Below are 26,221 nucleotides of genomic sequence, written 5' to 3'. Positions count from 1 at the left end.
CTTTTAAAATCTCTACAAGGTATGCTCAGTCTACTACTAAACTATTATCTTGTGGATAATTTTCACTGGCTTCTCTCAGGACACAGCCTGCCAAGCTTCTGCCTGTGCCCAAGGCCTGGGCAGCTCTGTGGGTTGGCTGTGTGCCAACCCTGTCCTGGGAACAGAAAAGCCTCCTGTCACATAATAATCAAAACCCCAAATGTACTAAACAAAGAAAGAATATTAAAAGCAGTAAGAGAAAAAGACCAAATAACATATAAAGGAAGACCTATCAGAATTACACCAGACTTCTCACCAGAAACCATGAAAGCTAGAATATCCTGGGCAGATCTCATACAGACTCTAAGAGAACACAAATGCCAGCCAAGACTACTATACCCAGCAAAACTCTCAATCACCATAGATGGAGAAACCAAGATATTCCATGGTAGAACCAAATTTACACAATATCTTTCCACAAGTCCAGCCCTACAAAGGATAATAGTTGGAAAACACCAATACAAGGAGGGAAACTACACCCTAGAAAAAGCAAGATAGTAACCTTCTTTCATCAAACCCAAAAGAAGATAACCACACAAACATAAAAATAACATCAAAAATAACAGGAAGTAATAATCACTATTCCGTAATATCTCTTAACATTAATGAACTCAATTCCCCAATAAAAAAGACATATAACATACTGGATACAAAAAAAGGACCCTACATTTTGCTGCATACAAGAAACATACTTCAGTGTCAAAGACAAACACTAACTCAGAGTCAAAGGCTGGAAAAAATTTTTTACAGGCAAATGATCTCAGGAAAAAAGCCAGAGTAGCAATTCTAATATCAGATAAAATTGAATTTCAACCTAAAGTCATTAAAAGAGCCTCCGAAGGATACTTCTTACTGGTTGAAAGAAAAATACACCAAGAAGAACTCTCAATTCTGAACATCTATACCCCAAATACAAGGGCACCCTCATTCATAAAAGAAACTTTACTAAAGCTCAAACCACACATTATACCTGACACAATAATTGTGGGTGACTTCAATACTCCACTCTCCTCAATGGACTGATCAGGAAAACAGAAACTAAACAGGGACAAAGTGAAGCTAATTGAAGTTTTGGACCAATTGGAGAGAGAGAGAGAGAGAGAAAGAGAGAGAGAGAGATAGATATAGATAAAGATATAGATATAACATTTCATCCTAAAGCAAAAGAATATACCTTTTTTCTCAGCACCTCATAGTACCTTCTCAAAAATCAAACATATAATTGATCAAAAGACAGACCTCAACATATATAAGAAGATTGAACTAATTCAATGCTTCCTATCAGATCACTATGGTGTAAGAGTGGTCTTCAGTATAGCAACAAAAACAACAGAAAGCCCACATACACATGGAAGCTAAGCAATATTCTACTCAATGATACCTTGGTCAAGGAAGAAATAAAGAAAGAAATCAAAGACATTTTAGAATTTAATGAAAATGAAGGCACAACATACCCAAATATATGGGACACAATGAAACACATAGTTTCCCTATGAGGAAAACTCATAGCCCTGAGTGCCTCCAAAAAGAACCTGGAGAGAGTATACACTAGCAGCTTAATGGCACAACTGAAAGCCCTGGAACAAAAAGAAGCTAATTCACCCAGGAGTAGAAGACAGGAAATCATCAAACTCAGGGCTGAAATCAATCAAGTAGAAACAAAGAGAAACATACAAAGAATCAACAAAACCAGGAGCTGGTTCTTTGAGAAAATCAACAAGATAGATAAACCCTTAGCCAGACTAACCAGAGGGCACAGAGACAGCATCCAAATTAACAAAATTAGAAATGAAAAGGGAGATATAGGAACAGAAACTGAGGAAATTCAAAAAGTCATCAGATCCTACTACAAAAGCCTATACTCAACACAACTGGAAATTTTGGAGGAAATGAACCATTTCCTAGACAGATTCCAAATACATAAATTAAATCAGGATCCAATAGATCATCTAAACAGTCCCATAACCCCTAAAGAAATAGAAGTGGTCATTGAAAGCCTTCCAACCAAAAAAAGCACAGGACCAAATGGTTTTTGTGCAGAATTCGATCAAACCATCAAAGACAACCTAGCACCAATACTCTTCAACTATTCCACAAAATAGAAACTGAAGGAACACTACCCAACTCGTTCTATGAAGCCACAATTACGCTGATACCAAAGCCAAACAAAGATCCAACAAAGAAAGAGAACTACAGATCAGTTTCCCTAATGAATATCAATGCAAAAATACTCAATACAATTCTTGCCAACTGAATCCAAGAACATATCAAAATGATCATTCACCATTATCAAGTAGGCTTCATCCCAGGGATGCAGGTATGGTTCAATATACAGAAATCCATCAATACAATCCACTCCACAAACAAAGACAAAAGCCACATGGTCATTTCATTAGATGTGAAAAAGCATTTGACAAAATTCAGCATCCTTTCATGCTGAAAGCCTTGGAAAGAACAAGAATTCAATGTCCATACCTAAACATATTAAAAGCAATAAACAGCAAACCAGTAGCCAACATTTAACTAAATGGAGAGAAACTTAAAGCAATCCCACTAAAATCAGGAACTAGATAAGGGTGCCCCCTCTCTCCATATCTTTTCAATAGAGTACTTGAAGTTCTAGCTAGAGCAATTAGACAGCATAAGGAGTTCAAAGGGAAACAAATTGGAAAGGAAGAAGTCAAACTCTCACTTTTTGCAGATGATATGATAGTATACTTAAGTGTCCCAAAAAACTCCACCCGAGAACTCCTACAGCTGATAAACAAGTTCAGCAAAATGGCTGGTTATAAAATCAACTCCAGCAAATCTGTAGCCTTCCTATACTCAAATGACAAGCAGACTGAGAAAGAAATTAGGGAAATGACACTCTTCACAATAGCCACAAATAATATAAAGAATCTTGGTGTGACTCTAGCCAAATAAGTAAAAGATCTGTATGACAAGATCTCTGAAGAAGGATATCAAAGAAGACCTCAGAAAATGGAAAAACCTTCCATTTTCATGGATAGGCAGGATTAATATAGTAAAAATGGCCATCTTGCCAAAAGCAATATACAGATTCAATGCAATCCCCATCAAAATCCCAACTCAACTCCTCACAGAGTTAGAAAGAGCAATTCTAAAATTAATCTAGAATAACAAACAACCCAGGATAGCTAAAACTATTCTCAACAGTAAAAGAACTTCTGGGAAAATCAGCATCCTAGACCTCAAGCAGTACAACAGAGCAATAGTGTTAAAAAGTGCATGGTATTTGTACAATGACAGGCACATAGATCAATGGAATAGAATTGAAGACCCAGAAATTAACCCACACACCTATGGTCCCTTGGTCTTCAACAAAGAAGCTAAATCCATACAGTGAAAAAAAGATAGCCTTTTCAGCAAATGGTGCTGGTGCAACTGGAGGTCAGCATGCAGAAGAATGCAAATCGATCCATTCTTATCTCCTTATACTAAGCTCAACTCCAAATGGATCAAGGACCTCCACATAAAACCAGACTAAGTGAAAGTAATAGCAAAGAAACTGGGGAAGAGCACTGAGCACATGGGCACAGGGGAAAATTTCCTGATCAGAACACTAACAGCTTAGGTCTTTCACTTGTTTGGTTAGAGTCACCACAAGATACTTTATGCTGTTTGTGGCTATTGTGAAGGGTGTCATTTCCCTAATTTCTTTCTCAGTATGCTTATCCTTTGAGTATAGAAAGGCTACTGATTTGCTTGAGTTGATTTTGTAGCCAGCCACTTTGCTGAAATTGTTTATCAGCTGTAGGTGTTCCAATAGCTTACGCTCTGGATCAAGAATTGACAAATGGGACCTCATAAAATTATAAAGTTTCTGTAAGGCAAAGAACACTGTCAAAAGGACAAACCATCAACCAACAGATTGGGAAAGGATCTTCATGAACCCTAAGTCTGGCAGAGGACTAATATATATACACACACACACACATATATATATATACAAAGAACTCAAGAAGGTAGACACCAGAGAACCAAATAACCCTATTACAAAGTGGGGTACTGAGCTAAACAAAGAATTTTCCCGTGAAGAACGTTGGATGGCTGAGAAGCACCTTAAGAAATGTTCAACATAATTAGTCATTAGGGAAATGCAAATCAAATCAACCCTGAGATTTCACCTCACACCATTCAAAATGGCTAAGATTAAAAACTCAGGAGACAGCAGGTGTTGGTGAGGATGTGGAGAAAGAGGAATACTCCTCCACTGCTGGTGGGATTGTAAACTGGTATTACCACTCTGGAAATCAATCTGGCGGTTCCTCAGAAATCTGGCATGACACTTCTGGAGGACCCTGCTATAGTACTCCTGAACATATACCCAGAGGATTCCCTGGCATGCAATAAGGACACATGGTCCACTATGTTCATAGCAGCCTTATTTATAATAGCTGGAAGCTAGAAAGAACCCAGATGTCTCTTAATGGAGGAATGGATACAGAAAATGTGGTATATTTACACAATGAATAACAGTGAATTCATGAAATTCTTAGGCAAATGATTGGAACTGGAAAATATCATTCTAAGTGAAGTAACCCATTCATAATCGAACACACATGGAATTCAGTGACTGATAAGTGGATATTACCTCAGAAGCTCTTAATACCCAAGACAATTTACATATCAAATGATTCCCAGGATGAAGGAAGGAGAGAGCCCTGGTCCTAGAAAGGCTTGAACAGACTGAGAAAGAAATTAGGGAAACAAAAACCCTTCATATTATCCAGTAGTATAAAATATCTTGGTGTATCTCTGTAACTGTCTTGGGAATCTACTCAAAAGATCCCCACCATACCATAAAGACAAGTGTTCTACATTCTTTATGCAAATAGCAGCTTTATTTTGTAGTAGAAGGGGGAAGCAACCCAGATGTCCCTTAACCAAAAAAAAAAAAAAAGATACAGACAATGTAGTTCATTTACATAGTGGAATGCTATTCAGCTGTTAAAAACAAGAACATCATGAATTTTGCAGGCAAATGGATAGATCTAGAAAATATCCTCCAGAATGAGGTTACTCATATCTACCCCAAAAGGACCTGAATCAACTGCAGGGACAGAAATGAGGGAGAGACTGAAGGAAAGGTAGTCCAATAACCAGCCAAACAGGGATCCTGCTCCTCCTGGAGCACCAAGGTCTGGCACTATTACTGATTCTATGATGTGCTAACATAAGGGTGCATGGCATGGCTGTCCTCAGAGAGGCCCTACCAACCACTGACTGAGACAGAGACAGATACTTAGACCCAAACATTGACCTGATCTTGTGAACTCCTGTGGTTGAAGTAGGGGAAGGATTGAGAAAGCTGAAAAGAAGAGTGACCCCATAGGAAGACTGGAAAATTCAACTAACTGAGACCCCAAGTAGCTTCCAGACACTGAGCCACCAACCAGGAGCATAAGTGGGCTGATCTGAGGCTCTGGAACAGTTATAGTGAGGTTTATGTGGTCTGTTCTCAGTGGGAGACAAAGATCTTAATCCTGGAGATACTTGAGTCCCCAGGGAACAGGAAGACCTGGTTGTGTGTGTGGGGTGGGGTGGGGGTGGGGGGCGGGAACCCTCTGGGCAGCAAAGAGAAGGAGGAATAAGATGAGGAACTGTGGAAGGGGGACCAAGGAGGAACATCAACTGGAATGTAAATAAATAAAATAAAAATAAAAATAAAAATATTTCAAAAAATAATAACTATCTTCAAGGAGTACCTTAGATCATTAGGAGTACAGTACTTACTGTAATAGTAAATTGATATGAAGTAATCCACACACTAGCCACCTCTACACATATATGTTTCATATGTGAATTCTCTGCCATTTATACATGTAGACATAACGTGTCACTAGATACTAACCTCAAGCTATCTGGACTTTCTAGCCACCAGCATTTTCCATACACTGTAAATTTGCCACAATTATTTTGTTGTACAAACATTAAAATATTTTTAAGAATAATAAAGCTTGGTTTGGCCAAATAAAATAAAATTTTGCAATTCTATTGATTTACATTCAACTGTAACATTTGAAATTATGAGTTCTATACTATGTACATTTTATATTACTAGAAAATTTTTATCTGTTTTAACCAGACAGATGAATTTTAATTCAGTTCCATTATTTTATCTTTATGTTTCTAAAAGAAAGAGAGTGAAAGCAAAGTGGCTTTGACGTTGAAATAGAAAGGAGATAGGAATGAAACTTGACAGTATCCACGTCATCAGAGTTCTATGGCATCCAGATATACACCTCATCAAAAGCCAGGAGTACTGATTTACAAAAACCAATAAAGGTTAGACTAACTTCTTGATTACATTGTCCTTAGGGTGAACCAGAAAAGAACAGCAAAATCTGGCAGAAGCATTTCTGTTGCCACAAAATAGTGACAAGTTTATTTCAGTTCTGCTGACACATACCACAGCATATGTACAGAGGATATGTTACAACATGGATTTTATCTTTCCTCCACATATTTATGAAGGATTGGATTCAGGTCATGGGGTTGGTGACAAGTACCTTCATAAGCAGAGAAATCAAGACCTTAGTCCATGTTTATTAATTGTATATTTTCATTAATTAACAGATAAAGTGAGAAACTTATAAAGATGGCTCAGAAGTCAAAAGCTTGGACTGGTCTTACAGGACACAGGATTTCTCATGTAGTGGCTCACACTCTTCTCAGATGACAGTCCCAGGGGTTCTATGACCTCAACTGCCCTCCTCAGGAACTGACACAAGTGGTACATAGACATTCATGGAGGCCAAACACTCACACATGTAAAATTAATTAAAATTTAAAGAGTGTGTGAAAGTATTGCAAACTCCTACAATGGCTATTGCTTGTTTTCCAAGCCCACCAGAAACATTCCTACATTTGCAGACCTGGCACTTTCCACAGAGTTCTAGCACAGACTTCCTAGGTGAATGTCACCAGAAGGAAGCCTGACCCAGTCATTAAGCTTTTAATATGTAATGAGTGCTTTGGTTGGGGACTTAAACAGAACTTTGTGCTTTAGGAAAACCCCCAAACTCCAAGGCTGGAGCTCCCAAAGAAATCCAGTGAAGGTAAGTAGAATATTTAAACAGAAAGAAAACAGAAAAGTCAAAATAATATCTCCAGCCCCTATGACCACAGTGCTATGGAAATATTCTCCAGTGAAAACTACTGAGGTGAACCACAGGAAGCTGACACATAAAGCAAGGGATCACTGCTTCAATGCTTCTTCAATGGCAGGTCCCTTAATATTTTCTGGAACCATGACAGTCAGACTGAAGGAAGGGGTTTACTGATGGCCACATCCAAGTAAAATCATCTAAGTTCTCTGTTACTTTCTGAAAATTTATGCCAGTGTATGAAGAGTTGTTCATTGTTAGTTTTTAATGTTTTGTAGAGGTTTATAATACCAAAAGTCAGTGCTAAGTCATCCAAATTCATTAATAATAAAATTTTTAAATTTTTTTATTTAATGCCTGCAATTTTAAAAGGGTAATCCAATTTTTACTTTAACAAACAGATCATTGAGCATTTTATTTTCTGTAACAGAAGTCAGAATATTATTCATATAATGCACAATACAAAAAAGACAAATGGAAGTGGATAATGACTGGACTGGAAAAAAGGTTAAAGGATTATTAAATAATTAAATTTATTAAATAATAATAAAAAGCAAGAGGAAACTATTTGCTTTAGGTCTCCTAAAAGCAGTAGCAAGAATTTTTTGACATGAACTTGGGCTATTGGTCGCAGTTTGATTCTTTTTACCTTGTTGAATGACTGCCCTTGGAGGACCAGAGCCAGAGTTAACCCTTCAGTATATAAAGGCCCAATATCAGCACAGAGACAGTTGCAAGTAAAAAAAAAAAAATCTATTTTTTCAAACCAGTTGGATGGTAGTATGGTATTCTACATTAGAATTCTCATACACCACTTGCTTAGCAATAAGTAAATCTCCCCATCAACCATCAGGAGACTGACTGACTGGAAAAGAAAAGGAAACAAAATCTTGATAATGCTCGTCATGCACCTATCTAATTTTATGATGTTCATCTTTTCCCCCTAATCTGATAACTTATGCCATGCTAGTAAAATAAACAATTGATTTCTCAGTAAGCCTCAGAAGAATGTGTGAACTATTGTTGAACACCATGATGCATGCCTTCACCTGGTAATGTTTTAAAAGTTATGGACACATTATTTTTTATTACATAATTGCTTTATTTACATTTCAAATAGTATCCCCTTTCCTCATTACCCCTTCAAAAAACCCCTATCACTTCAATCCCTCTACTTGCTCACCCCCTCCTAATTTCCTGGCTTACATTCCTCTATTTTGGGGAATCAAGCCTTCACAGGACCAATGGCCTCTCTGATTGCTTTCTCTAGCTGCTCCACTGGGGATACTATGCTTAGTCTATTGGTTGGCTGTGAGGCATGCGTAATTTGATCCACCTTCCAATAAGGATTAAAGTATTGACACTTTGGCCTTTCTTCTTCTTGAGCTTCATGTGCTCTGTGAGTTGTATCTTGGGTATTTCAAGGTTTTGGGCTGAAGAGAGGACACAAGTTGCTGAAGAGGTTTGAAGTACTACAGGAGGAACAATAATAAGTATCAACTAGTACTCCCAGAGCTCCCAGGGACTAAACTACCAAGTCGAGTACACATGGAGTACATGGAGTACACATGGCTCCAGCTACATATGTAGCAGAAGATGACCATTTCATATATCAATGAGAGGAGAGGCCATTGGTCCTCTGAACTCTCTCCTCTGACCATATTTCAGGTCCCTGTTTCTGGTAGCATCTGTAAGCACCCACATTTACAGTTTGGGTCATGGTTAGACAATATGGCTGAAAGGAACAAAACTGAGCCCACTGGAGGGTACACAGAAAAACTTTAGATATTTCAATTTTATTGATAACAGTGACACATTTTATGCCTTTATTATAAACAGAATATAATGGCCATTAACAGGATCAATGCAATTATAGTTGCTAGCTATAAGATTAATGTCTAAGACTAAATTGTCATGTAAGATTTCATGATTCCGTCACTATAGAAGGAACATGCAAAGAGACATAAGTGAATGCTGCACTGAATGAGGAAGGGCATCAAGCTCTCAGAAACTGGGAGGCACAATGCCCCAGGAGCCTTGGATTCTAACCTGAAAAAGCCTATTATTCATAATATTCAAGTCATCTAGGCAATGCCAACTCCATGGTTCCCTGACATCTTCAGAACAGGGTCCAACCTCCAGCCGTTTAGTGGCAAAACAAAACAAAACAAAACAAAAAAAAAAAAGGCTGTAGCTGTAGCCCTTGGGAATTTTGGGAAGACACTTGGACTACCTAACCCACCATTTGTAAAGAGGTCTTAGTCAGGATTTCTATGGCTATAATGAAACATCATGCTCAAAAGCAAGTAGAGAAGAAATAGTTTATTGAGCTCATATGTCTATATCAGTGATCATGACTGAAAAAAGTCAGAACAGGAATTCCAACAAGGCAGAAACCTGGAGACAAGAGTTGATAAAGAGGCCACTGACTGGTGCTGCTCCCTGGCCTGCTCCCCATGGCTAGCTCAGACTGCTTTCTTAGAGAATATAGGACCAACTACCCAAATATTGGACCACCCAAAATAGCTTGGCCCTCTGACCATTAATCACTAATTAAGAAAATACCACAGAGTCTGACCTTATCTAGGTATTTTTTTCACCTGAAGCTCTCTCCTTTCAGTTAATTGTGGTTTGTATGTCAAGTAGACATAAGAGCAGCCAGCACAGAGCTGGAGGAAAAGCATGATTTGTATTGAACTCATAGCCAGTATTGGGGCTACTGACGTCATTGACCTTAGAAATAAATCTACTACTTTAACTTTTCTAGAGCAGCACACTTCCTTATTACATTCTAAATCTTATCTAATAGGTTATGAGGTCTTTGTCAGTATTCTATTGCTCTAAAATAAAACTGTGACCATGGAAACTCTTATAACAGAAAGCATTTGACTGAGAGTTCTTATAGTTGAGAAGTTTAGTCCAGTGCCATCATAACAGGAAGCATGGCAGCTTGCAGGCAGACATGGTGCTGGAGATTATCTGACAGATCTACATCTGGATTCACAAGTAGCAGGAAAAGAGAGAGAATCTGGGCCTGTCTGGAGCACTTGAAACACCAAAGCCCACCCCCAGATAATAAAACCTTCAACAAGTACAAACCTACTCCAAAAAACCTCACAATTCTAATAGTGCCATTCCCTGGTGCTCAAGCATTCAAATATGTGAGTCTTTGGGGTCCTTTCCTATTGAAATCATCACATCATGGCTACCATGCTTCATCAGAATCTTCACAACAAATATCCATCTCAGAAAAGCACAGCCTGGCACAGAGTGTATATCAAAAAGTCAGAAAATTCTCTCCCAGTAGAAACACTTATATCACAGTTCCTGTATGTACAGTACATGGAATATGGTAAAAAGAGAAATCGCCCTGACTGTAAGAGGCAGAATACTAGAAAGTGGAGGTCGACATTGAAGCATGCTCTCCTAGTATTGCTGGCATACACAAGTCTAAAACAGTGTCAGTAGCCATGGGCATATTAATGTAGAAGTGAGGAAAATTTGCTTGTTCCCCACCATGTATATGGAAGAGCAAAACATCTTTTCTATCTTGTCTTCCTTTTTTTTTCCATTTTTTTCTTCCAAATTAGAGACTACTGAGGAAAAGAGCATCATATGTCCTATGTATGTGTATTTGGTTTTTTGTATATGTGTATATTTGTGTATATGTGCATGACTGTATGTGTGTGTTGTAATGCCATTGTTATAAAAGGAAGATCTTTATAAGACAGCAGCTGAGTCACAGTTAGATTTACATAATCTACAAAAGTCACACAAACTGCCCATCCTAGAATAAACTTTGATTTTTAATCTGTATCTATCACTCTTCAGAATACAAATACATAATGTCTATTAATGAATTGACAAAGAAAGAAAGAAAGAAAGAAAGAAAGAAAGAAAGAAAGAAAGAAAGAAAGAAAGAAAGAAAGAAAGAAAGAAAGAAAGAAAGAAAGAAGGAAGGAAGGAAGGAAAGAAAGGAAGAAAGGAAGAAAGGAAGAAAGGAAGAAAGGAAGAAAGGAAGAAAGGAAGAAAGGAAGAAAGGAAGAAAGGAAACAAAGAAAAGTCACAACAGCAACAACTGAAAATCATTGACCAAACTAGTGACTTCACTCAGGTGTGACACAATGAGCCAAGGAATTTATTGAGTTGTTTGCAAGAGCATGGGGGAGGAGTTACTTACAAGAGCATGGGAGCACTACAAGCAGATACATCTGCTAAAGGACTCCATCATGGTGAAATAGGAGAAGAGGTATGTCACTGGAGTTTCCTTTGTCATTTCACACTGGTGAGTTTTTAGTTAACTTGATACAAGAAAATGCCATCTGAGAGAAGGGAACCTTAGCACATGAAATGTTTAAAACAGATTACGAATACTGTAGCAAAACCCATCTTACCGCGACTGTTGGGATCCTTAGGAAGGAGGTCCTGAATGCTAGAAAGAGAACTGAGTGATTCCTCAGAATAAATCAGTATTGTTCTTCTATGGCCTCTACTTCAGTCCCTACCTCCAAGTTCTTCCCTTGAATTCCTGCTCTTACTTTCATTCATTATATACTACAACTCTCAGCAGAAAGAGCCCCCAGGCTCTCCACATTCCTTTTAATAATGATTTTTATCATCACGAAATCTAAACAGGACACACTTGAAGACATATCCACCAAAGAATATCCAGGACCCAAGTAACTGTGTATTATATTGTAAAAGAGAAGTATTGCAAGGTTTCTTCCTTTCCTAAACATTATAGGATCATCTCCACCTTCTGGGAGGAAATATGCAATTTCATGAACCAAGCAACATAACATAATGAATTATACATATCAAAATTTTTAAAAAACAGCAAGGCCTAAGAAATGCTGATTCACCCAGATCCTTATTTGATCTGAACTGGGATGTTAAGCACACTTAAGAAATTTGAGCTTTTTATCTGTGACTCTTTACATACTCTAATATGTTATATTTAAAACACAATACTTGCTTATAAAAAGTGAATCCATTTTAGCTCAGTAATATCAGGGGGGAAAAGGCAAACTTTGTTAACCTTAAGTTCATGTTCCATGAGTGTATTTACATAGGATGTTACATCATTAGACTCATCTATTCAGTGATATGTTTAGAAGTTATATGTTAACTTCTGGATTAATAGACCTTCCATAAAAGCAAGAAAATCAGTGAAGAATGAAATATATCAAAAGCATTCCCTTTCAGCAAGATATATATGAAACAGACTTCAGTTTTTCTGTTGTATCAGCTGATATGCTACTTTAGACCTGGAGCCTGTGGGAAAGTGATGGTGTCGCCCACTGAATACAGTCATTGGATAAATATAATTGTTTTTTTATTAGATATATTCTTTATTTACATTTCAAATGATTTCCCCTTTCCTGGTTCCCACCTCTCCAAAAGTCCCATAAGCTCTCTTCTCTCCCTCTGTTCCCGAATCAACCCCCCCCCCCACCTCCCTATCCTGGTTTTTCCCTACACTGCTGCATTTAGCCTTTCCAGGACCAGGAGCCTCTACTTCCTTCTTCTTGGACATCATTTGATATGTTAATTGTGTCTTGGGTATTCTGAGCTTCTAGACTAATATCCGCTTATCAGTAAGTGTTCTTTTGTGATTGGGTTAGCTCGGTTAGGATGACACAACCACTCTGGAAATCAGTCGGGCGGTTCCTTAGGAAACTGGGCATGGTACTACATGTGGACTCTGTTATACCACTCCTGGGCATATACCCAGAGGATTCTCCATCATGTAATAAGGACACATGCTCCACTGTATTCATAGCAGCCCTATTTGTAATAGCCAGAAGCTAGAAAGAATCTAGATGTCCCTCAACAGAGGAATGGATACAGAAAATATGGTATATACACTACTCAGCTATTAAAAACAATGAATTCATGGAATTCTTAGGCAAATGGGTGGAACTGGAAAATATAAAGATATTTCTTGATGAACTTGTCCAGAGAGGTCATGAAGTCAATGTACTTGTGTCTCATTGAGCTAAGCAATAAATCTTGTATTAATTTTGAGGTTTACTCTGTACCTGTGATTAAAGACAATCTTGAAAATATTTTTGGGAAATGGATTGATGAATGGACATATGATTTTCAAAAACTTTCATTTTTGACATTTTATTCAAAAATGCAAAACATTTTCAGTGAATAATTAGATGTTTTAAAATTTCTGCAAAGTATTAGTTTGGAACAAGAATCTTATGAAAAAAACTACAAGGATCTAAGTTTGATGTCATTCTCACAGATGCTGTGGGTCCCTGTGGTGAGTTGCTAGCAGAACTGCTTAAGACAACTTTAGTGTACAGTCTCCACTTCTGTCCTGGATACACATATGAAAAGAACAGCAGGGGGCTTCCTCTCCCTCCTTCCTATGTCCCTGTGGTTCTTTCACAATTAAGTGACTGCATGACATTTGTGGAAAGGGTGAAGAATATGCTGCAGGTGCTGTATTTTGACTTTTATTTTGAAACATTTAGTGAGAAGTCCTGGAGTCAGTTTTACTGTGATGCTCTAGGTAAACTGTGCCTTTCATTGTTACTGTGAAATCCCAACTGGATGTTTTATTAAATGTGAATGTGAATAGGTGAAAATAAAGACATAGAATGAGATCCTTAATTGTGAGCTAAATAAAGTGAAAATATGAAACAATCAAATAGCTTCAAAACCAGACAAAATACTGTAGAGTAACTATTTAGAACACTCCAGAAATTGCTCAACAAGCAAAGTGCGTCAAGGAAAATTTCTCTTGGTAATAATTTGATCTGCTCTATGTTTGTCTCAGTAAAAGAAACTCCAGGTTTTATTGAGTGCTTTAATGATTATAAATGAGAACACTAGAGACTTATAATTTACTCCCACAACTATCTGTGGAACACTGAAGAAAAATATTCCCTTATAAAAGATTCTCGCTTATAAATAAAAACAATTTATCAAGAATATCATGAAAGATTTTCACAATTTAATAGTATCACTAGAACCAGAAACAGTCAAGGCAACTTGATTTTCTTAGAATGTGAGATCTCTCAGATCCCTAATACTTATGTCTTAAAGCCTTAAATCTTGCTACAAAATGCACAAGTTTTTATTAATTTTTTAAAAAACTTTCCATTAAATTAAATATTTCTTAAATTAATAGGAGACAAAGTTTAAATGTTAACTGCTTATGGAAATATACAGTTATAACTTTGACATATACAACTAAGTTAGTAATAGTCTCCTGTGATGGACATAGTACAGCAGTGATAAAAGAAACTTAGTCAAACGTTACCAATTATCACAGTGCAAGAATCAGAAATCAAGAGAATAGCTGCTAAAATGTATAAATCGATTAAGTAATCTATGAAAGCTGTTTTTACAAGCATTTTCAAGCTTCTCTGAATGAGTCAAATGTTTCAAATTTATGGGTGTAACTTTGGAAATCAATGTAATTTTCATACCTTTAATAGCAATATCAATACAATAATATCAGAAATCATAATTGGAACATTTTAAATTGCCTATGTGACCTCAACTCACTATCTGAAATCTCATGCTATATTCTAGACAAACTGCTTTCACCATTGTGTATTTTACATGTTTTGGGGTACAGAGAGACCCACAACATTAACTGAGATGATGCGGGAAGGCAGACATATGGCTCATCTGAACCTTTAGGGGCTTGGAATTTCCTGCCCCTTTCTTGCCTAATTTTGACTTTGTTGGAGGGCTCCATTGAAAACCTGCCAAACCACTGCCTAAGGTAACCCTATATTGATTTCCTTCATGAATTATTTTTCCTTTTTCATGGAAAAAATTCTTCACCACTATTTCCAGATGTTTGGTTTCACTATATATATATATAAGAATATATATATGATTATTGCTTAATCTTCTACCCTCTAAACTATACCTATTTTCCTAAGTTATTTAATAATAATAATTTTTTCCATTTGAGCAAAACACAATTATGCATATTTACCAACACTTTGTTACACATATCAGTTGAAGAACATCTAAACTAATTCTATATTGGAGGGTACAACCAGGATCATAGTTGAGAACCCCCCAAATATCTAGCCTAACTGGGATACCAGACCATGAACCCAGAGGATGCAGGACATTGCAATGTGCAACTAGGCCCAGGAGCAGATTGGGTGCTCAGAGCCTCCCACCCAGATCCAGAAACTGCTTGAGTTTCAAGAGGTCCACCATAACCAGGCTTATAGATCAGGCTTTCTAGACCTCCTCTCCCCACTTTCCAAGAGACAGCCTGACAAAATGAGTTCCATAATAACCAGGCTCACTGTAGGACAGGCTCCAATCAGAGACAGCAAGCCAGTTAACACCAGAGATAACCAGATGGTGAGAGACAAGCACAGGATCATAAGCAACAAAATCAATGCTACTCTGCAAGCTCAGAATCCAGTTCACCCAACACAGCAAGCCCTGGATACCCCAACACACCTAAAACACCCTAACCCTACATCCAATGCAGAGCTAATATACAAAATATACAAACAACACAAGGACTTAGAATCCAGAAAACCAAATAACGCTATTAAAAATGGGGTTCAAAGCTAAACAAAGAATTCTCAACTGAGGAATCTCTGATAGCTAAGAAGTACTTAAAGAAATGGGCAACATCATTAGTCATCAGAGAAATGGAAATCAAAATGACCCTGAGATTCTACCTAACATCAATCAGTATAGCTAAGATCAAAAACATAGGTGAGAGAAGATGCTTGTGAGGATGTGGAGAAAGAGGAACAGTCCACCATTTCTGGTTGGACTGCAATCTGGTAAAAACCTCTTTGGAAATCAATCTGACAATTGTTTAGAAAATTGGAAATAGTTCTATCAGAAGACCCAGCTATACCACTACTGTCCATATACCCAAAAGATGCTCTAATATATGATAAGGACACATGATTCATTATGTTCATAACAACTTTATTTATAAGAGCCAAAGCTGGAAATAACCCAGATTTTCCTCAATGGAACAATAGATATAGAATGGTCCATTTACACAATTGAGTACTATTCAGCTATTAAAAATGATGCTTCGCAAAATTTGCAGGCAATTGGACAGAACTAGGAAAATATCGTCCTGAGTGAAGTAAGTCAGATCCAAAATCACATATATAGTATGTATCATTATCCATTGCTTGCTATTGTTATTAAGTACTATTTAAACTGTCCTTCATATGCCTATATATAAATACATGGTTTTGTCATTCATGTCTTGTCCTTGTGATTTGATACACCTTGAATTCATGTGATCTTTATTTATATGGACCTTTGAACAATTCATTGTCTGATGCTCTAAATAAAGGTGGATATTTCATGAGATTTTAGTCTGCCTCACTTATCAGCTCCATTTTTCCAAGTATCACAGTCTCCGGAGCTATAACAAGCTGATTGGGGACCTAATGTTGGCTTTATAACAAGATATTGAGGACACTCAATATAAAATTAATAAGGAAGGAACTTGAGAAAGCTATGCTTTGAACTTATGCATAATTTTTTTAATGAAAAGATGAGCACAGATATCAGTCACAACTACTAGATTGATTTCAAATTGCTTGTGATTATAATCCATAGTTTGCCTAATATTTCACTTAAATGAAGAAGTATGAGATAATCTGAATGAATATTGCTAACAAGCAATAAGCATATAAACAAGAGGGAAAGGATTCCCTCTTTGGTCACTTTGTCATTGATAGAGACTATTAGCTATACTTAAAGAAGAAAAAGAGGTTAATAATCAACAGGAACTGATGGCCAAGTCCTTTCTTGACTATAAACATGATGGACATACTTTAAAATTGTTAACATATGGGCAAATTCAAAAGTAGAAAGTAGTGTCATTAATAACTATCCAGGTAATCAATTCCTCAGTGACATTATTGGAGCCATCAAATGTGTATGGTACATTGCCTAAGATGAACCTATAGCATGGGATAAAGAATTTGATTTACAATCTAATCTTAGATTTCTCCACTTTTCAATGAGGATTTAGGAAAGCCTATGAAAAGGCTAACTTTACAACCTAGGCAAGCTAAGGTATGGCAGTGAAAAGGCATTCATTGATCCATTCCTCCATGGCCTCATTTGCTGCACTTTCTGCTTCTCATAAAATTTCAATAAAATCAAAATGATTATGCAGGAATTAGACATGGCTATTATGAAAGACTTTAAGAAGGACCTAGTGTTCTATATAGTAATGAATATCATTTTCACGGGAGGAATAATGCACAATGATTGCCATATGTTTCATGGAATTGCTAACGTGTCCCGCGCTTTTTGTCTCGCCAGCAAGAACGCACGCAGGACACTAGGATCCTTCTGCAGCCAAGCCTTTATTGATGCTTTTCGTGGAGTAAGACCCCGCGCCCAAGATGGACGCTGTTTATATACCCCTTGGCGTGGCGTGTACACACCTGATTGGCTGTTTACTCATGACCTCATTCGAATGCCCCGGGACAGGCAGAGATTTGGCATGAAGATACTCTTGCACTTGTGCAGATAGCTTGTCCACTAAGAAAGCGGAGCTGGCACAGTGGAAGCCGGTGCCATCTCGTAATGGCGAATACAGCCGCGGCTTTCCACACTAAAGTGGTTTTTAGTCCTTTCCAATCTCTTTAGTTGTAAATCTGGCTTTCAGATAAAGTCCATAAAAATCTTTGCCAACTAAAAATGAGAGATAATTTTAGGAATGTCACAATGAAATGCTGATAGGCATTGGTAGATGAGCATCAACAGATTATCAGTTGTATAATATACCTTCCTCAGCCCCTTGAATGTTAGGTATGTAGCTATAGCTGCCTGCATAAAAATTGATAAGGAATCTGACTTTGGGTATAGTTAGATACAGAATATATAAGGTCTCTTAGAGCCTTATGGTAATTTTGTAGGAAAATTCAAAGACGTTATTGAAGAACAAGTAAGTGGGAACAAATTCAAGAGTACTTATAAGACTGTTACTTTTGATTAAAACAATAAATATTGTCAAGAATTAATAATGCCACAAAGAGAGAAAATCTTATGCATTCTCTGAAGTTATGAAAATATGTAGGAACTTATTATCACAGAGCAAAATTAGCTGCTATAGGAATCTTTGCTGTCTAAAAATGGGTGCTAGTCAAGTGGCCACTTAAAGGTGAATTATAATTGTCTTTAGAACAACTAAATGCTCAGAATCCATATGCCCTATATGATAGATATAAAACATTGGGCTAAGGGATGCTGATTTAAATATGACTATATGGCAACATAGCAATATGAGTCAATGATGGAGAAACATGATGAGGGAACTCTAAAGGCTCTACAATGTAAGAGTTTAAATATAAAAACAATAGCATTTATGTTAGCTTCAGATTGTAACCAGTCTATTCTTTTGTTATAAGCTACTACTCAAGCAAGTTCTGCTTTTGATATTCCTTGTCCTAAAGTATTGCCATTTTACCTCTTCAATGTCCTTTTAAGTGGCAAATAGTTTTTCTGTTTTAGCCATTGAATAGTGGCTATCTGAATGGCATTTTATAGAAGTAAGTTCATCTCTGATGTAGTTAAGAATTATGAATTCTAATAAGACTAAACAAAATTACACTATGTAGTTCAAGATGGCATAATGGAAATCACTTAGCCTTCTGTAACTCATATTCTGATTACTATTTGGTGAAAAGTCTTTCAACCTAAATTTAATGCATGTATATAACTCTAAAACTTCATATTGTTCAGAATCTCAATTGCTAATAAAAAATGTGGGATATCAAAAAGGAAAAGGAGTAGGTTAAGAGTTTAAGTGTTAAAAAGGATTATGCAACCTCTATTCTCACCTGAAAAATATCATAAGCGTGGATTGGGTATTTCATTGTAACCAAAAGTTACATAAAAATTTAGTTTATCTGAACATCTCAAAGGCCCAGTTCTAAAGGAAAATTATAGACTCCTTACCAGTAGTCAGATGACAGTTGGAGAATAGGAATATAAATCTGTCCCTTTTCTCCATGGAATTCTCTTGTTTTTGTAGTTAAAAAGTAACAGGGTAAATGGAGACAGTTGATTAACTTATGAGATCTTAATGCCACCATGTGGTCAATAGGAACTTTACAGCCTGAATCTACACTGACAGCTTTTGCTAAAGATTGGCCTTCAATTGTTTTGGATTTGAAAAACTGATTTTACACTATATGTACATCTTTATTATAAGGTATATATAACATCTTCTGTTACTTTGCCCAATCCTAATGAACCCCAGCTTTGATATTAATTGACTGTATTACCTCAAGTCATAGCAAAAATCCACTATTATGTGTCAATACTATGTAGGAAATGTTTAAGAGCCAGTGAGGCAGGCCTTCCCGTGGGCTTATAGTACACATTACATGGATGACATCCTGTTATTCACCTCCAAAGAAAAGAGCTATAATGTGTATATGACATGAATCAGGATGTGGTACATAAAATCGGTCTTATTATTCCACTTGAAAATGTAAAAAGATAAGATGTGCTAAAATATCTGGGAAATCTGTTAACAAGAACATCTGGGTTTTTTTTTTTGTTTTTTGTTTTTGGGTTTTGTTTTTTTTAATATTTGCTTTGTTTACATTTCAAATGTTATCCACTTTCCTCAATACTGCTCCAAACCCCCCCTATCCCATCCCCCATCCCCCTGCTTACTTTTTGTCATTTGAGTGTTCATGCAATTGTGTGTAGGTTTGTGGTGTGTGTGTGTGTGTGTGTGTGTGTGTGTGTGTGTGTGTGTGTGACTTAGATGTGATGGTGATGGGGATGTTTCCTGTCTTTGTTATAGCTCCTCCAGGCCAAGATTAAAATAAGATGCCCTACTCTCAATCTTCTACATATTTTTTGAGACTGTCTCTTATTGAACATGAATCTCACCATTTTAATAGGTTAGCATCCTCAGTATTAACCTATTTATGTAACTCAGTACTAAAGCTGGACATGCTATTCTAGAACCCTCAACTTTTTATATGGGTACTGGGATTCAAACTCACATTCTCATGGTTTCTTGGTAAGCACTTCACCCAATGACAAATCACTCTAGTACCCTACATAACTTAATTTAACTCACTGATACGAATATTTTCCTGAGTTCATTGAGTTCATTAACAGGATTCTTTTTTAAATTTTAAGTGTTTATTATATTCAACACAATATATATTTTTATAACTGACATAAAAATTATTGACGTGTTATTAGATGAATATAAAAAGATAAAATCTTTTTGTTTGTTTATTTTTAGTAGAGCTTAAAATCTTGGCTTTTACTGTGGTAAAACCCAAAATAAGAACAATTTTTAGATATTGCATTTTACTTTAATAAGGCTGTATTTCAATGACCCTCACATCCTCAAAGATTTTATCAGCATAGTAGCTAAGCTAAGAGTTGACAGTTCTGCTGTACCAAGGAATAAAGTGTAGGCACAATTATTTGGATACAGATTTTCTGCTATGGTCAAAGATATTTGACTTGAGTGGTTGTTATCATTCTCATCCCACAAGGAACAGGTTACATTCATTTAAAAATTGGTGTGTATATTAAGATGGTCTATCCATGACATCATTCATCAACTAATTCAATGAACAATGGTTCTGTCTGTAGAAGTAATTTTGAAATATATACGATTTTCTGAAAACCATAGCATAGAGTAAAAACATCAAATAAACAATCCTACTAAGAAAGAGTCTAAGAAAGGAGAAGCATGATTTTAAGACCATTATGTGGTACACAGCAAGACACCCTCATGTACAAACAAACAGAAAGTATATATGGAGTGTACAATACTGCATCTATTTCTCCAATTAACAAATTAGAGAGACCACAGGGTGACAGCCAAGAAATTTCCAATTCTTCATATATTTGAAATTCAATCAATTAGGATATTTTGGTAATATTAAATTTCATATTAAGACATATTAAGGAAGGGAAGAGCAGCAGTGGCAGCAGCAACAGCAGCAGCGGCTGATCCAGAGGAAGGGCTGTCAGTAGTAGAACCAAGCTGACAGGGTCCAGGCAGACCCTGCGCCCACGACCACTGGCCATTGCCAGGCTGCAAGCAGCGGCGGATTTATGGCACCTTTCACCATACAGAAGCCACATCAGAACTCTGCCTCCCGCCAGTCAGTTACAAGGCCTCCATATTGGTTCTCGGATGCCAGAGAAATCAGACAGACTGAGGTATGCAAATATAACCCGAGACCAGCATCGTGGGGGTCTAAGCCCAACGGGCGTTGGCCTGCACCCAGGCCCTGGGCTGGTCGGGGGGTGGGGGCACCGGGGTGCAAACCCGGCCAGGAGGTTGTTTGCCCGGGCCAGTGCGCGCGCTGCCATTTTGCCTACGGGAAGCCAGAGAGTCCTAGCAGGCAAAACCAAACCAGCTAACAGGCATAGCCCGAGGCGGACACAGCAGGGGTCTAAGCACTGGACTGCACCCAGGCCCTGGACTGCTCGGAAGGCCCAGCCAGGAGTTGCCCAGCAAACTCTCCCAGCACTCTCAGGGAGCACATACTCGCCATCTTCCTAGCCACCTGACAGACCCAATTAACACTCACAGCTGAGGGGAACTTTGCTCAGACATTGGCCTGCCAGGCTTTTGCCTAGACTCAGAGCCCGAGCAGCTAGGCTAGCCTTGTGTGCACCAACCCGGTTGGGAGTTCCCCTGCCCAGCAGAGTGATCAGCACGCAGTAAAGGTCCCTGCAGCATACAGCCTCAGCACTCCCTGAAGGAGCAAAAGGGCACCATCTGGTTCACAGACACAATCAGGGGCAAAGAACACTAGGGCTCCAAGGGCACCCAAGAGGAGGACAGCACATCAGCAATCTGCAACAGGGGAAACCCTGCCATCCAGTGTTGCAGAAATAGACCTAGAGCCTCTCAGGAGGCTGAAACACCAGCCAGAGACAAGACCAACTAGCTCCAGAGAAAAAGATGCCAAAGGGCAAACTCAGGAACGCTACTAACCGAAATCTAGGCAATATGGCAGCATCTGAACCAAACACTCCAACATCAGCAAGTCCTGGTTATGCCAACACACCAAAGAAACAAGATTTGGATTTAAAATCACTGGTCATGATGCTGCTAGAAGAACACAAAAAGGACATGAATGAATCTCTTAAAGAAATACAGGGGAACATGAATAAGCTAGAAACCCATATAATGGAAACACAAAAATCACTTAAAGAAATGCAGGAGAATAAGGCCCACGAGATAGAAGCCAATAAAGAAGAAAAGCAAAAAAAAAAAAAAAAAACTTAAAGAAATGCAGGATGCAGGAGAACTTGAATCAACAGGCAGAAGTCATGAAAGAGAAAACACAAAAATATCTTAAAGAATTACAGGAAAACACAAACAAACAAATGATGGAACTGAGCAAAACCATCCTGGATCTAAAAACAGAAGAGGAAACAACTAAGAAATCACAAAGGGAGACAACTTTGGAGATAGAAAACCTTGAGAAGAAATCAGGGGCCATAGATGCAAATATAAACAACAGAATACAAGAGATGGAAGAAAGAATCTCAGATGCTGAAGATACCATAGAAACCATTGACTCAACAGTCAAAGAAAATGCAAAATGCAAAAAGCTTGTATCCCAGAACATCCAGGAAATCCAGGATACAATGAGAAGACCAAACCTGAGGATTATAGGTATAGATGAGAGTGAAGATTTACAACTTAAAGGGCCAGCAAATATCTTCAACAAAATTATGGAAGAAAACTTTCCTAACTTAAAGAGAGAGATGCCTATGAATATACAAGAAGCCTACAGAACTCCAAACAGACTGGACCTGAGCAGAAATACCTCCTGTCACATAATAACCAAAACCCCAAATGGATTAAACAAAGAAAAAATGTTAAAGGCAGTAAGAGATAAAGACCAAGTAACATATAAAGGAAGACCTATCAGAATCACACCAGACTTCTCACCAGAGACCATGAAAGCTAGAAGATCCTGGGCAGATATCATGCAGACTCTAAGAGAACACAAATGTCAGCCAAGGCTACTATACCCAGCAAAACTCTCATTCACCATAGATGGAGAAACCAAGGTATTCCATGATAGAACCAAATTTACACAAGATCTTTCCACAAACCCAGCTCTGCACAGAATAATAGGAGGAAAACTGCAATACAAGGAGGGAAACTACAAGGAAGCAAGATAGTTACCTTCCTTCATCAAACCCAAAAGAAGATAACCGCTCAAATATAAAAAGAACATCAAAAATAACAGGAAGTAATAATCACTATTCCTTAATATCTCTTAATATCAATGGTCTCAATTCCCCAATATAAAGACATAGTCTAACAGACTGGATAAGGAAACAGGACTCTACAATTTGCTGCATACAGGAGACACACCTCAGTGTCAAAGATAAAAAATACCGTAGAGTAAAAGGATGGAAGACAATCTTACAAGCCAATGGTCACAGGAAACGAGCAGGAGTAGCCATTCTAATATCAGATAAAATTGACTTTCAACCTAAAGTCATCAAAAGAGACACAGAAGAACACTTCTTGCTGGTCAAAGGAAAAATCCACCAGGAAGAACTTTCAATTCTAAACATCTATGCGCCAAATGCAAGGTCACCCTCATTTGTAAAAGAAACTTTACTAAAGCTCAAAGCACACATTACACCTAACACAATAATTGTGGGTGACTTCAACACTCCACTCTCCTCAATGGACCGATCGGGAAAACAGAAACTAAACAGGGACACAGTAAAGCTAATTGAAGCTTTGGACCAATTGGATTTGACTGATATTTATAGAACATTTCACCCTAAAGCTAAAGAATATACCTTTTTCTCAGCACCTCATGGTACCTTCTCCAAAATCGACCATATAATTGGTCACAAGGCAGACCTCAACAAATATAAGATGATCGAACTAATCCCATGCCTCCTATCAGATCACTATGGTGTAAGAGTGGTTTTCAATAGCAACAAAAACAACAGAAATCCCACATACACATGGAGACTGAATAATACTCTACTCAATGACACCTTGGCCAAAGAAGAAATAAAGAAAGAAATCAGAGACTTTTTCAAATTAAATGAAAATGAAGACACAACATACCCAAATCTTTGGGACACAATGAAAGCAGTGCTAAGAGGAAAACTCATACCCTGAGTGCCTCCAAAAAGAAAATGAAGAGAGCATACACTAGCAGCTTAACGACACACCTGAAAGTCCTGGAACAAAAAGAAGCCAATTCACCCAGGAGGAGTAGAAGACAGGAAATCATCAAACTCAGGGCTGAAATCAATCAATTGGAAACAAAGAGAACCGTACAAAGAATCAATGAATCCAGGAGCTGGTTCTTTGAGAAAATCAACAAGATAGATAAACCCTTAGCCATACTGACCAAAGGGCACAGAGAAAGTATACAAATTAACAAACTTAGAAATGAAAAGGGAGATATAACAACGGAAACTGAGGAAATCCAAAAAATCATCAGATCCTACTACAAAAGCCTATACTCAACACAACTGGAAAATCTGGAGGAAATGGACAATTTCCTTGACAGATACCAAATACCATAATTAAATCAGGACCAAATAGATCATCTAAACAGTCCCATAACGCCTAAAGAAATAGAAGGAGTCATAGAAAGTCTTCCAACCAAAAAAAGCACAGGACCAGATGGTTTCAGTGCAGAATTCTATCAGACCTTCAAAGAAGACTTAACACCAATACTCTTCAAACTATTCCACAAAATAGAAACAGAAGGAACACTACCCAATTCCTTCTACGAAGCCACAATTACGCTGATACCAAAACCACACAAAGATCTAACAAAGAAAGAGAATTTCAGACCAATTTCCCTTATGAATATCGATGCAAAAATACTCAATAAAATTCTTACCAACCGAATCCAAGAACACATCGAAATGATCATCCACCATGATCAAGTAGGCTTTATCCTGGGAATGCTGGGTTGGTTCAATATACGGAAATCCATCAATGCAATCCACTACATAAACAAACTCAAAGAAAAAAAAAACCACATGGTCATTTCATTGGATGCTGAAAAAGCATTTGACAAAAATCAGCATCCTTTCATGCTTAAAGTCTTGGAAAGAACAGGAATTCAAGGCCCATACCTAAACATAGTAAAAGCAATATATAGCAAACCGGTAGCCAGCATCAAACTAAATGGAGAGAAACTTGAAGCAATCCCACTAAAATCAGGGACTAGACATGGCTGCCCCCTTTCTCCTTATCTTTTCAATATTGTACTTGAGGTACTAGCTCGGGCAATTCGACAACATAAGGAGGTCAAAGGGATACAAATTGGAAAGGAAGAAGTCAAACTATCATTATTTGCAGACGACATGATAGTCTACCTGAGTGACCCAAAAAACTCCACTAGAGAACTCCTACAGCTGATAAACAACTTCAGCAAAGTGGCAGGTTATAAAATCAACTCAAGCAAATCAGTGGCCTTCCTATACTCAAAGGATAAGCAGGCTGAGAAAGAAATTAGGGAAATGAACCCCTTCACAATAGCCACAAACAGTATAAAGTATCTTGGGGTGACTCTTACCAAACATGTGAAAGATCTGTATGACAAGAACTTCAAGACTCTGAAGAAGGAAATGGAAGAAGACCTCAAAAAATGGGAAAACCTCCCATGTTCATGGATCGGTAGAATCAATATAGTTAAAATCGCCATTTTGCCAAAAGCAATCTACAGATTCAATGCAATACCCATCAAAATCCCAACTCAATTCTTCACAGAGTTAAAAAGAGCAATTATCAAATTCATCTGGAATAACAAAAAACCCAGGATAGCTAAAACTATTCTCAGCAACAAAAGAAATTCTGCGGGAATCAGTATCCCTGACCTCAAGCAATACTACAGAGCAATAGTGTTAAAAACTGCATGGTATTGGTACAGTGACAGGCAGGAGGATCAATGGAACAGGATTGAAGATCCAGAAATGAACCCACACACCTATGGCCACTTGATCCTCGACAAAGGGGCAGAAAACATCCAATGGAAAAAAGATAGCTTTTTCAACAAATGGTGCTG

At 37.6% G+C, this 26,221-nt stretch overlaps 1 pseudogene; it reads left to right on the top strand.

Moving 5' to 3' along the window:
• Positions 1 to 11,355: 11,355 nt before the first annotated feature.
• LOC127696719 (UDP-glucuronosyltransferase 2B1-like) lies at positions 11,356 to 19,224 on the top strand (annotated as a pseudogene).
• The last annotated feature ends 6,997 nt before the right edge of the window (positions 19,225 to 26,221 follow it).

Source organism: Apodemus sylvaticus, chromosome 11 (assembly GCF_947179515.1).
Source record: "Apodemus sylvaticus chromosome 11, mApoSyl1.1, whole genome shotgun sequence".
Classification (NCBI taxonomy): domain Eukaryota; kingdom Metazoa; phylum Chordata; class Mammalia; order Rodentia; family Muridae; genus Apodemus; species Apodemus sylvaticus.
Note: the sequence above shows the minus strand (reverse complement) of the source record. Positions and strands in the feature narration are given on the sequence as shown.